A 15,502-nucleotide genomic window follows, 5' to 3' on the forward strand; every position below is an offset into this window, starting at 1 on the left:
GTGGGGGAGGGGAAGAGACACACACTCTTAAGGGTCTAGTAATAACCATACGTTATCAAAGTGTCCTACTGACCACCGACCGCACACTGCACCACTACTAGAGTCCGTTTCATTCCGTCTGTCCACCAACAAAGCGGGAATTTTGATGAATGTGGCAACTGCTCATTTCTAGTCCGTGAATACGTGAAAATCAACTGTTGTGATAGACATTCAAGCTTATTTTTCAATAATATATTTGAATATTTATGTGAACAAAAAACAACTGTCGCTTGCATCGATAACTAACATGCAAGCACACGAAAATACTAACTTGTATCAAGTAACATAGTCACATAATGCTCGAACGAGCTATTTTTTTCTTCAAATTCATCGATTGATAGCTCATTTCAGGTATATTAAAAGATATCTGTCTCTGCAAGTGCATGTAAATAACGTCTTAATAATTTACTGCATGTATATATATATATATATATATATATATATATATATATATATATATATATATATATATATATATATATATATATATATATATATATATATATATATATATATATATATATATATATATATATATATATATATATATATATATATATATATATATATATATATATATATATATATATATATGTATATATATATATATATATATATATATATAGAGAGAGAGAGAGAGAGAGAGAGAGAGAGAGAGAGAGAGAGAGAGAGAGAGAGAGAGAGAGAGAGAGAGAGAGAGAGAGAGAGAGAGAGAGAGAGAGTAGAGGAGGCAGTTTGCGCTACCCTAAGCAGAAAAAAAATTGCTACAAAATCACCAGACTTGAATACAAAAACGAAATTTTAACAAGGAGTGTAAAATTTTGTCTGCTCATGATGGCGGGTAACGCGCTACCCTCAATCGCTGCAGTTTCCCCGATTGTGCACTGTAAGTAAGGGAAAGTTAGGTAGGGTCTGTGCGCCACCCAGCCGGGTCTACGCGCTAGGTTGAGGAGGGGGTTGCGCCAGGGGGGGGTCAGTGCGCTATGGCATGTCGGGTCATCGCGCTAGTTCTTTGTTTTAATCTACAAGCTATCAAAATCACTCTCAATAGGTAGTTAATAAATCCTCTTGCCTCTCAAGGAGTAAAAGCTTTGGAAAAATAAATGAAAGATTGCAAACTAACTTTTTTTTATTTTTTAAAATAGTGTATTGACAAACATAAAAACTGTGCTTTAGTTATGAATATCATAAACAAATAAATGTCCCACAGAGTTCAAAACAAAAATCTTAACAATACTCCGGGAAAAGTTTCATTTACCAGTATCAAAATAACAAATAAATGTCTCACAGAGTTAAAAACGAAAATCTTAAGAATATTCCGTGAAATGTTTCATTTAACAGTGTCAAAATAACAAATAAATGCCTTTCAGAAATCGAAACGAAAATCTTAAGAATACTCCGTGAAAAAAATCATTCAACAGTATCAAAATAGCCTAATTACATTTATTACAAAAAAACTCAGTATCCATTGTATCAATGTCCTCCTGAGACTTTTCACTCAAATTCATCTCACTCAGACATTCTGCATGCCACCAGCTGTCACACAATACACATTTTATCCTTAACTTTCCTTTTGTTTCACATTGACATTTTCCACAGAGCTCGTTCATATCATCAATTACATCATCCGAGTCATCGTCCAAGACTGGCTCATCCGCACTCTCTGAAGTTTCTGTTTCCTTGTCTTTCTGCTTTTGGGAAACATACTGAAGTGTCCTGAATCGTTTTTCTTTCCTTTTTCTCTTTTCTTTTTCTTTCCTGTTGTTTTCCTTCTGCCTTTTCTTTTCCTCCATTCTCTTTCTCTTTGCTTCAGCTTCTTGTTCTATAATTTTTTTTCTCTCTTCTCTCTTTCTTTTTCTTTCCATTTTCTCCCTCTCCTCCTCTCGTTTCTTTCTCTGTTTCTCTTCAATCATTTGCCGGTACTCAACACCGCTTATTGAGCATGGCAATACTGCGATGGTCTTTTTTAATCCTTTTTTCTTCGGGAATGAGGGCAGCGTGAGGTAATCATCAATCGTTTTGGAATTTTTCTTTGTAGAAGGCAGAGGTTGTGGAGCAGGCTGGGATGTGTAAGGCAGGGGTTGTGGAGCAGGCTGGGATGTGGAAGGCAAGGGTTGTGAGGCAGGCTGGGATGTGTAAGGCAGGGGTTGTGAGGCAGGCTGGGATGTGGAAGGCAGGGGTTGTGAGGCAGCCTGGGATGTGTAAAGCAGGGGTTGTGAGGCAGGCTGGGATGTGGAAGGCAGGGTTTGTGAGGCAGCCTGGTATGTGGAAGGCAGGGGTTGTGAGGCAGGCTGGGATGTGGAAGGCAGGGACTGTGAGGCAGGCTGTAAGGTTTTCTCCAACAACACCTTCCAGTCTTCATAGGGTGGGTCATCCATGTCGTATCGCTCCTCGTACCGCTTCATGAATTTTAGAGTTGTTCCTTCCCCTAATGACAGGCTCAGCTTCATCAGCTCAAAAATGTTGGAGAATGCTGAGAGAGGAGTTCTTTGTTCTGGCCCAGGGAACTTGGATTTGGCTGCTGGTGAAGCAGAAGGAACAGAGGTTGAGATTGTTGGGGTACATGCGGGAAGAGCAGTGATGCCAAAAGATGCTGAGGTAGGGAGAGTGACTGGAGCAGCGCTGGAGAAACTGCAGCTTGGCTTCAGCTTGTCTGAGTTGAGTACAACCTCAGGGTTAAAAGGATAGATCCCAGACTTAACAAATCCCTTGTAAGCAAGCTCTGGTCGTGCTGTAGTGTCCCAAGCTTTCTTTAGTGTGCGGGCAAACGTGCACATGGTGACACTCTCCAGTTTGGTACTGAAACTTTCTGACGGCTTCACTCCATGCTAGTTTGATTGCCCCAAAGAAAGCTTGATCCAGTGGCTGGATAAGGTGACTGGCATGCGCCTTCAGGCAGTAAAGGATGACACCATTCTCGTTACACAGCGTGCAGATTGCCAGGGAATGATGGCTGGAATGGCCGTCCACAAACAGCACCACTGGTCGCTTTTCTCCCAATTTGGGAATGAAGATGTCCCTCAGAAAGCTAAGAAAGACCACCACAGTGATCCAACCATTTGGAGTTTTTTGAAAAAAAGCCTCTTCAAAACCTTCCAACGCATTGAAGCGAGGATCTCTGGTGTAGGGAAAGATCAGCAGCGGTGGAAGGTACTGCCCCATGGCAGAGGAGCAGGCCCACATTGTCACTTGCTGCCGTGTGCCACTTGTGACAGAGTAGACGTGTTTTGCTCCTGTCATGCTGATGATTTTCTTTGTCTTTGGACATATATTAAAACCACTTTCATCAGCATTAAAGATCCGGTCAGGAGAGGTCAACAAAGTGGGATCGATGGTGTCCAGGTAATGTTTCATTTGCTGAAACCATTCACCTAGAGCATCCTTTGTCACAATTGCTCTCTCACGGCCAAGTGGTTGTCCAATTCTTTCCCGTATCTCTGGATGCCTCTTGAAAAGGCTCGCATCCAATCCTTTCCAGGGCGGTTGTTTTTGAAGACAGTCCTCTCTTCCCTATCATCGAGAATGGTTTTCACCATGTCTTTGAGGTCGTCTTTGGTCCGTCCAAAACCTCGTTTAGACACTTCAATCAGCCAATCTACTAGCTTCTTCTCCTCTTCCATTGACAGAACTGTTTTGGGAGCAGGCTGCATAGGTCTTCTTCCCCTGATCTTATCCCCAAGGGTGGCGTAAGGGATACCAAAAGTTTTGGAGGCGGCATTCAGGGACATCTGTTTAGATCTTACCAGCTCCACAGCTTTCTCCACTTGTTCTTGTTTGTACCGCTGTGTTGATGCCATTTCAGCAAGGGCTGTTAAAAAGGATCAGAGCAAAAATACAAATTAACATGCATAATGGAATAATATTTTTTTTTTTTCATTTTTTCCAAAAAAAAGAAAAAAGAAAAAGAAAATGCAGATAGCCTAAAAAGAGAAAACAAAAACAAAACAAGCACTCTAGCCTAGTGTTGCTTTTGCCTGGTGGGCGCGCGACCCGCCATGAGCGTTTGTGGCGGGTTTGCGCGCTACCCACGCCCTCTCCTATTTGCTGACACTCAGGCATGTTTATCCTCAACCATTTGACAGTCATGTATTATAACAAAGAATTGATTGACAAGTTATGTCAGTTTTGTATCAAAATAGGTAGCAGTGACTAACACTGATATTCATGTGTGTTAACGAAACAGTTAGCGGAAGACAACTTACCTCAGTATAGCGGAAGACGCACTGCCTCTCTCTCCCTGGCGCAAACACAACACTGGAACGGTACTGGCGGGAAAATTTGAACTACGGCCCGCCATTTAAACACCCTGTTTTTGTGTTATGAGATTTAACGCGGGGCCTAGCACAGACCCGACTGGCATATATATATATATATATATATATATATATATATATATATATATATATATATATATATATATATATATATATATATATATATATATATATATATATATATATATATATATATATATATATATATATATATATATATATATATATATATATATATATATATATATATATATATATATATATATATATATATATATATATATATATATATATATATATATATATATATATATATATATATATATATATATATATATATATATATATATATATATATATATATATATATATATATATATATATATATATATATATATATATATATATATATATATATATATATATATATATATATATATATATATATATATATATATATATATATATATATATATATATATATATATATATATATATATATATATATATATATATATGTATATATATATATATATATTTATATATATTTATATATATTATTCGAAATAACATGAAATAGTAAATAGTAACTGTTGAATGCTATGCTTGGCTATTTAGAATATTAAGCTACTCGTGCTGTTTACATGCAACACATCAAAACTCCTTATGTAAAGACACTTGCAGAGACGGATGTCACTTTATGTACCTGAATGAGATGAAATATGGGTATCTGAAAGGTTATGAATCGTTCGAGTATATTCAGACTATACTATTTGATATACAAATTGTTCTTTCGTGTGTTTATATGGTAGATTATCGATGCAAATCGGCACGTTTGCGGTTCATATAAAACAACTTGAGGGTTTTTTGCAGAGCTGGGCACTTCCGATCATCAGTCCGATCGTCCGATCTTCCGATCTGATCGGAACAGCACTTGACGATCGGAATGCAAAGACTGGATCATCGTTGTAAAAGGTAATCGGACTGTGGAGATCGGAACTTCACAAACTAACTTCCGATCACCGATCACAGAAAAAAAAGTGGTCAACGTTGTCATGGCAACAAGGGACTGCATAATTCTTACAATTACTTTTATACATGTTGCTAAATAGTTACTTCAATAAGCGTCATTATCTATAAAATTAAGCGATAATTATTGATCGTTAATTTATTCCTTCCTTCGACACCCCCCCACCCACCCGTCGGGTTCCCCCCGCAACAAGAGGAGGAGGAGGAAGGAGGTCTCGCGAGACAGTGCAACATGCCGCCCAGACTAATGTCTAAATAGTTTTATTGACATTGGCCCAGACCACGGCACCAAACTAACGCCCCATACCCCTCCCATCCAAGAACTTATCTAACCTCTTCTTGAATGTATCTATCGTGTTGGCGCTCACCACACGACTTCTACGTCTGTTCCACTCATCCACTACTGCTGGTAAATCAATTCTTGCCCATGTCTTTGTTGAACCTGAACTTATCCAACTTAAACCCATTGCTACGTGCCCTACCCGGTGTGGTGTCATCTGCCATCCACGTATCCTAAGACATCCCATCCAATCTACGCATGCGCGGGATTTGCTTACAAACAAGAGGTGGATGAATTGCGACACGGTACCGTGTCTTTGTCGACTGCCTATCGCGATATGTTCCACCTGAATTTTTTTTTTTTTATCTTTTTAAAAGTAAATGTTGACGTATGTTTTGAATTTGAAAATTGCTTGAAATATGAAAGTTTCTTCCTGCACCCTTTGTATGTCAGTAAATGAGGTAAATGAGGTATGTCGGTAAATGTGATAAATGAGATAACCTGGTCCCCTTGTATGTCGGTAAATGTGATAAATGAGATAACCTGCACCCCTTGTATGTCGGTAAATGTGATAAATGAGATAACCTACACCCCTTGTATGTCGGTAAATGTGATAAATGAGATAACCTACACCCCTTGTATGTCGGTAAATGTGATAAATGAGATAACCTGCACCCCTTGTATGACGGTAAATGTGATACATGAGATAACCTGGTCCCCTTGTATGTCGGTAAATGTGATAAATGAGATAACCTGCACCCCTTGTATGTCGGTAAATGTGATAAATGAGATAACCTGCACCCCTTGTATGTCGGTATATGTGATAAATGAGATTACTTACACCTCTTGTATGTCTGTAGATGTGATAAATGATATAACCTGCACCCCTTGTATCTCGGTAAATGAGATTTATGAGATAACCTGCACCCCTTGTATGTCGGTAAATGTGATAAATGAGATTACTTACACCCCTTGTATGTCGGTAAACGTGATAAATGAGATAACCTGCACCCCTTGTATGTCGGTAAATGTGATAAATGAGATAACCTACACCCATTGTATCTCGGTAAATGAGATTTATGAGATAACCTGCACCCCTTGTATGTCGGTAAATGTGATAAATGAGATAACCTATACCCCTCGTATCTCCGTAAATGTGATTAATGAGATACCCTACACCCATTGAATGTCGGTAAATGTGATAAATGAGGTACCCTACACCCCTTGTATGTCGGTAAATGTGATAAATGAGGTAAAATATTTTTGTTGTTTACATCTCAGCCTATAGCGCCGGTAGGCTTTCTTCAGGGGCCTGGTGGTCGGCCCAAGCCCGTCATGGCGCAGGCAATTTTTATAGTGGCGCTAGTTATGCTTGGCTCATGCTGCCCCCTGGAACTCATTTTTTATTCGCTTGTACGGTTTCTTCTAGAATCCGGGATGATAGGTGGTCTTCTGGACAGCCTGTGAGTAGTCTTAAGCCACTCGGCGGTGACTAAAAAATACCAGGTGGTAGCGTGGGGATTCGAATCGACATTGTCCATGGCGTGATGAATGCTGGCCCCGCACGCTAATCACTCAGCCACCGCCTATCCTTGTATGTCAGTAAATGTGAAAAATGTGATACCCTACACCCCTTGTATGTCGGTAAATGTGATAAATGAGATAACCTACACCCCTTGTATGTCGGTAAATGTGATAAATGAGATAACCAACACCCCTTGTATGTCGGTAAATGTGATAAATGAGATAACCAACACCCCTTGTATGTCGGTATATGTGATAAATGAGATAACCTACACCCCTTGTATGTCGGTAAATGTGATAAATGAGATAACCTACACCCCTTGTATGTCGGTAAATGTGATAAATGAGATAACCTACACCCCTTGTATGTCGGTAAATGTGATAAATGAGATAACCTACACCCCTTGTATGTCGGTATATGTGATGAATGAGGTAACCTGCATCCCTTGTATGTCAGTAAATGTGATAAATGAGATAACCAACACCCCTTGTGTGTCGGTAAATGTGATAAATGAGATAACATACACCCCTTGTATGTCAGTAAATGTGATAAATGAGACAGCCTGCACCCCTTGTATGTCGGTAAATGTGATAAATGAGATAACCTACACCCCTTGTATGTCGGTAAATGAGATAAATGAGATAACCTAAACCCCTTGTATGTCGGTAAATGTGATAAATGAGATAACATACACCCCTTGTATGTCGGTAAATGTGATAAATGAGAAAACCTAGACCGTTTTATGTCGGTAAATGTGATAAATGAGATAACCTGCACCCCTTGTATGTCGGTAAATGTGATAAATGAGGTACCCTACACCCTTTGTATGTCGGTAAATGTGATAAATGAGATAACCTATATTCCTTGTATGTCAGTAAATGTGATAAATGAGATAACCTACACCCCTTGTATGTCTGTAAATGTGATAGATGGGGTACCCTACACCCTTTGTATGTCGGTAAATGTGATAAATGAGATAACCTGCATCCCTTGTACGTCTGTAAATGTGATAGATGGGGTACCCTACACCCCTTCTATGTCAGTAAATGTGATAAATGAGATACCCTACACCCCTTGTATGTCAGTAAATGTGATAAATGAGAAAGCCTTCACCTCTTGTATGTCATTATATGTGATAAATGAGATACCCTACACCCCTTGTATGTCAGTAAATGTGATAAATGAGGTAACCTACACCTTTTGAATATCGGTAAATGTGATAAATTAGATAACCTGCATCCCTTGTATGTCGGTATATGTGATAAATGAGGGAATCTACACCTTATGAATATCGGTAAATGTGATAAATGAGATAACCTACACCCCTTGAATGTTGGTATATGTGATAAATGAGATAACCTACACCCCTTGTATGTCAGTAAATGTGATAAATGAGATAACCTACACCCCTTGTATGTCAGTAAATGTGATAAATGAGATAACCTACACCCCTTGTATGTCGGTAAATGTGATAAATGAGATAACCTACACCCCTTGTATGTCGGTAAATATGATAAATGAGATAACCTACACCCCTTGTATGTCAGTAAATGTGATAAATGAGATAACCTACACCCCTTGTATGTCGGTAAATGTGATAAATGAGATAACCTACACCCCTTGTATGTCAGTAAATGTGATAAATGAGATAACCTACACCCCTTGTATGTCGGTAAATGTGATAAATAAGATAACCTACACCCCTTGTATGTCAGTAAATGTGATAAATGAGATAACATACACCCCTTGTATGTCGGTAAATGTGATAAATGAGATAACCTACACCCCTTGTATGTCAGTAAATGTGATAAATGAGATAACCTACACCCCTTGTATGTCGGTAAATGTGATAAATGAGATAACCTACACTCTCTTCTGATTGATGATCATGTTTCTCAGATTCTCTCCATTTAATGGTAGGCTATCTGAATTATGGGGTCCATGTCATTTTTGAATTTGGCCATTTTCCCCTAAAAGCTGCCATGCTGTCTTGCCGCCATCTTGCCAGGACAAACTACGATATCAACACTGTGTTTGTAAACATCGGGTTCCGCGCATGCGCAGATCAGGATGGGATGTCTTAGGATACGTGGATGACAGATGACACAACACCGGCTCACTTATAATCAAAACCTTATTGCTTATGTTCTTCTTGTAACTGATTTATTTATGGACCAATATCTTTTATTTAGAAAGCTATTTAATCAGGAAGGATAGGAGATTATTGGTCACTGTCGCTAAATAGGTGTTTCTTGTGATTCTTATTTAAAAAGATAATAGTAATTATTATAAATTTTATTGATCGGATGATCGGAATGGTGATCAGAACGGCAGTACTTGAAAAATGATCGGATGATCGGAATCGGATCAGTTGCCCAAACTGATCGGATGATCGGGGATCGGAACAGCAAAAAAGTGATCGGTGCCCACTACTGTTTTTTTGTATTCACGAACATTCAAATATATCACTGAAAATATTCAGTTGATCTTCACGCAATCACGAACTAAAGCCGGTATTTCACGGGAACGATTTTGCTCGGGACCCAGACCTTCGGGCGGTGACTTTCGCTGAGCTGCTGTGTGAACATGACATGCACCAATCACACGAGGACGCTACGTTTGATGGGCATTGAGCAATCTTGGTTTTGATCTAGACTTTCAGGGACCGTATACCTACTCTCAATTAGAAATAAATGTTGATTAATTTCTCTCAGTCATATTATGTATTAATATAATTATTTTTACACCGACAACATAAATGAATTTACATTAAATTCACACCTCACCCTTCCTTCCTCCCTTCCTCAACTCACCTAGATGAATTAGATGAATTTAAGAGTTGCTCAGCTGATACAAATACGGCTGTAGATTTAACTGTAATGGTTAACAACACACCCTACAGACACGCAACAAGACTCTTGCATACTTCAACACCTGGATGAACACCTTATTCATCTCTTCCCCTCACAAGCTCAGGACATTGCATCAACCAACTCAACGCCATCTTTGGCGACAACCCAAAACTTTGCAATGTTCTCTCTCATGATGTGCAGCTATTTCCCGGAACAACACCTATTCGCCAGGCTCCATACAGGCTCAACCCTCAGAGGCGGGAACAAATAAAGGAGATGGACTATCTACTTGAACAGGGTTTGGCCGTCCCCAGCAGCTCTTCATGGGCGTCTCCCTGTCTTCTCGTTGCTAAGGAGGACGGTCAGCTCCGCCTCTGCACAGACTACCGCAGAGTGAACGCCGTAACCGTGCCAGACGCCTACCCTCTTCCTCGGGTAGATGACCTTATTGAAGTGGGTAATACTAACAACTGGCAACACCATCTACAGCAGATCAAAGAAGTGCTCCACAGGCTATAAGAGGCGAACTTCACAGTCAAGCTGGCAAAATCAACGTTTGGAGCAGCAATTGTATCCTCTCTGGGCCACCAGGTTGGCAGCGGCTGCGTGCAACACAAAACCGCCAACGTCGCTGCCGTCCTTCAGTACCCGGTTCCCGCTGCCCGCAAGGAGCTGCGTCGCTTCCTCGGCATGACAGGGTTTTACCGCCGCTTCTGCCCCAACTTTGCAGAAGCCGCTGCCCCTCTGACCCAGCTCACAAGCGGAACCGTAGGGTATAAGTGGACCACAGACTGCCAGCAAGCCTTCATCCAACTCAATAATATGCTGACTCAAGGACCGGTCTTGCAGGCTGCTGACTTCACCAAGCCCTTCGTCCTGCATACCGACGCCAGTGACATCGCCTCAGGTGCCGTCCTCCTCCAAGAAAAAGACGGCATCCTGCACCCCATAGCTTACCATTCCACAAAGTTAAAAAAAACATCAAAAGAACTTCAGCACCGTGGAAAAAGAACTGCTGGCCATCATAAACTCCATCCAGAAGTTTGAGAACTATTTACAAGCCGGTAGCCAGCCTCTACATAGACCATAACCCCCTGACCTTCCTTCATCGTGACAAGTTCTCTAACCAACGCCTCCTCCGGTGGTCTCTTATGCTGCAGCCCTACGCCATCGAAATTCACCACATCAAGGGACGTGACAACTGCATCGCCGACGCCCTTTCTCGCCCACCTAATACCTAATGACGAGGGTCCCACCATCCTTACGCCTCACTACTACACTCCTTCCAATCGTTACGTCCTTCCTAAGCAGGGAGGTATTATGGTACTCTCGTCCAACTGAGCCTCGAAGCGCGCCATCAAACAACATCACCTCACGAATAACTAGTTCACGCACGAATCCTCGAAGCTCCAGCCGCACCAGCTCATTCACTCGAGGACTCGTGACTCTCCACATCGAAGCTTCACCCACCATTCAGCTAAATGTCACGAAGCCTCACACTTCTCGGACCGACTCGCCCGCCGAGGTTATAAATACCTCCAACTGCTTACCCCAGCCAGTCTAACCTGAGGTAGCTCACTTTTCCGAAGATGCAAGGGCTCTTCATTCTCCGAGCAAACACACACACACACACACACACACACACACACACACACACACACACACACACACACACTTCATCAGTAATTCTCATATTTGGTTCCTTCTTTGTAACTCTAACTCTTAACTAAGCACTTCAGTGAACCAAGCCACTTACTCTTGTCAGTGTAACATTGCCTATTTTTTCATATGTTCTCTTCTGATGTCAAGTAATTATTTGTCTTATTGGGTTAAGTATTAATAATGAGTAAAATCACCATTTACTTTCACTTAACCTTACAATTATGTGTTATGTCACAGTTAGCTATCTTTCCAACACAAATCATCCCCTAGACGTCAGTTAACTGTATTCATAACAACAGTTTGTTATAAAAAGATCATTGATGAATAATAGGAAGTGGGTGATAAAACAGAATTGTGGAACAGCACAGTTAATAGATTTAGGAGAACAGTGACCGTCTACCGCAGCAGAGATAGAACGGAAGGAGAGGAAACTGGAGATAAAGATACAGAGAGAGGGATATAATCCGAAAGAGGGTAGTTTAGAAAGCAAAGATTTGTGCCAGACTCTATGAAAAGCTTTCGATGTCTAGCGGAACTGAGAAAGTTTCACCGAAACGGCTAAGAGAGGATGACCAAGAGTCAGTTAAGAGAGCAAGAAGATCGCCAGTAGAACGCCCCTTACGGAACCCATACTGGCGATCAGATAGAAGGTTAGAAGTGGAAAGGTGCTTGTGAATCTTCCGGTTAAGGATCGATTCAGAAGCTTTAGATAGACAGGAAAGTAAAATTATAGGGCGGTAGTTTGAGGGATTGGAGCGGTCACCCTTCTTAGGCACAGGCTGTACGAAGGCTTACTTCCAGCAGGAAGGAAAGTAGATGTTGATAGGCAGAGACGAAAGAGTTTGACCAGGCAGGATGTCAGCACGGAAGCACAGTTTTTAAGGACAATAGGAGGCACTCCATCAGGTCCATAAGCCTTCTGAGAGTTGAGGTCAGAGAGGGCATAGAAAACATCATTAGGAAGAATCTTAATAACAGGCATAACGAAATCAGAGGGGGGATGAATAGGAGGAATATGCCCAGAATCGTCCTGGGTGGAGTTCTTACAGAAAGTTTGAGCGAAGAGTTCAGCCTTAAAGACAGATGAGAAGGCAGTGCTGCCGTCCGGGTTAAGGAGAGGAGGGAAAGAAGAAGAAGTGAAATTGGAGGAAATATTTTTGGCTAGATGCCAGAAGTCACGGGAAGAATCAGAGAAAGCTACTACTACCATTAGCTATGTTTACTCCTCCTCCTCAGCCTATCAATACTATTACCACTATTACGACTAAAACTGCTACTACTTTTACCACGACTACTGTTGCTACTACTATTTTTTTTACTACCAATATCAATGTTTCTCCTCCTTCTTCCACTATTAGTATTATCACTATTACTACTAATGCTACTACTACTACTATTATAACAACTACTACTGCTAATATTACTACTACTAGTCTACTACTAATCTCACTTCTACTTTTTAGGGGGAGATACGGGGGTGAAAGAGGAAGGGGATACAGTAGGGTAAGAAGGAAGTGTGGGAAGGAAGTATGAGATGATAGGCGGCGGGCTCTCCGCCTTGCTATTCACGTGTTTTATGTCTTTCTATTAAGCGAGCAGGGGAGACCGGGTCTAGTTGTTACAATTTTTATTTTGTTGTTTTGGGGCTCGGCACATACAATGATTTACTGAAATGAAGTTTGTTTCCTAGTCTAATTAGGAAAATGTCTCCATTTATTGAAATCACTGGCAAAAGAACAAAACGTTAAGTAGTACAGCTCTAATTAATGAGGTGGTGTCAGCTGTAACAATTTACCCCGGGCAAGGGGTAAGTTGTGACACCCTTTGGAGTAATTTGTTACAGCTGATTTTATCTTAAAATTACATTAAAGGAAACCTTTATATGAATATGCCTGGTGGCACTTACAACTCAAAAGTATGTTTAAACAAGTTCTCGAAACTCTGAATTACAGCAAGTGGTCTATTGGCATGATTTAATATTCCTAGTCCTTGACAGCTGATATTCTGGGTTAATCATCAGTCGGAATCATTATCCTTCATCAGTTTCTGGTTGCACAGATCATTCAGATATTCCCGGCGTCCGTCGGTGCAGTCAGAGTGTGCCCAGTCCTTACAGATCATACACTCTACCCATTATTCAGCTGGAAGTTGTTATAAGCCTGGGGTAAGTTGATTTTTTTTTTTTTTTTTTTTTTTTTACAACAAAGGAGGCAGCTCAAGGGCACACAAAAAAAGAAAACAATAATAAAAAAAAAGCCTGCTACTCGCTGCTCCTAAAGTAAAACAAAAGAGGTGGCCGAAAGGAAGATCAAATACAGGAGGAGAGGTGTCCTGATACCCTCCTCTTGAAAGAGTTCAAGTCGTAGGCAGGAGGAAATACAGATGAAGGAAGATTGTTCCAGAGTTTACCAGCGTGAGGGATGAAAGAGTGAAGATGCTGGTTAACTCTTGCATAAGGGGTTTGGACAGTATAGGGATGAGCATGAGTAGAAAGTCGAGTGCAGCGGGGCCGCGGGAGGGGGGGAGGCATGCAGTTAGCAAGTTCAGAAGAGCAGTCAGCGTGGAAATATCGATAGAAGATAGAAAGAGAGGCAACATTGCGGCGGAATTTAAGAGGTAGAAGACTATCAGTATGAGGAGGAGAGCTGATGAGACGAAGAGCCTTAGCCTCCACTCTGTCCAGATGAGCTGTGTGAGTGGAGCCCACACATGAGATGCATACTCCATACGAGGGCGGACAAGGCTCCTGTATATGGACAGCAACTGTGCAGGGGAGAAGAACTGGCGGAGAAGGTACAGAACGCCCAGCCTCGAGGAAGCTGATTTAGTAAGAGATGAGATCTGAAGTTTCCAGTTGAGATTTTGAGTTAAGGATAGACCGAGGATGTTTAGTGTTGAGGAAGGTGATAGCTGGGTGTTGTCAAAGAATAGGGGATAGTTGTTTGGAAGATTGTGTCAAGTGGATAGGTGGAGAAACCGTGTTTTTGAGGCGTTGAAGGACACCAGGTTCTTCTTGCCCCAATCGGAAATAATAGTAAGGTCTGAGGCTAAGCGTTCTGCAGCCTCCAGCCTTGAGTCGTTAAGTTCCTGAAGGGTGGGTCTTCTATTAAAAGAAGTTGTGTAATGCAGAGTGGAATCATTGGCGTAGGAATGGACAGGACAGTTCGTTTTGGAAAGAAGATCATCAATGAACAACAGAAAAAGAGTGGGAGATAGGACAGAACCCTGTGGGACACCACTGTTAATAGATTTAGGGGAAGAACAGTGACCGTCTACCACGGCAGAAATAGAACGGTCAGAAAGGAAACTGGAGATAAAGGTACAGAGAGAAGGATAGAAACCGTAGGAAGGTAGTTTAGTAAGCAAAGATTTGTGCCAGACCCTATCAAAAGCTTTTGATATGTCCAGCGCAATAGCAAAAGTTTCACCGAAACGGCTAAGAGAGGATGACCAAGAGTCAGTTAAGAAGGCTAGGAAATCACCAGTAGAACGCCCCTTGCGGAACCCATACTGGCGATCAGATAGAAGGTCAGAAGTGGAAAGGTGCTTTTGAATCTTCCGGTTAAGGATTGATTCAAAAGCTTTAGATAGACAAGAAAGCAAAGCTATTGGACGGTAGTTTGAGGGATTGGAGCGGTCACCCTTCTTAGGCACAGGCTGTATGAAGGCATACTTCCAGCAAGAAGGAAAGGTAGATGTTGACAGGCAGAGGCGAAAGAGTTTGACCAGGCAGGGTGACAGCACGGAGGCACAGTTTTTAAGGACAATAGGAGGCACTCCATCAGGTCCATAAGCCTTCTGAGGATTGAGGCCAGAGAGGGCATAGAAAACATCATTTTGA

The sequence above is a fragment of the Eriocheir sinensis genome, chromosome 53, assembly GCF_024679095.1.
Source record: "Eriocheir sinensis breed Jianghai 21 chromosome 53, ASM2467909v1, whole genome shotgun sequence".
NCBI lineage: Eukaryota > Metazoa > Arthropoda > Malacostraca > Decapoda > Varunidae > Eriocheir > Eriocheir sinensis.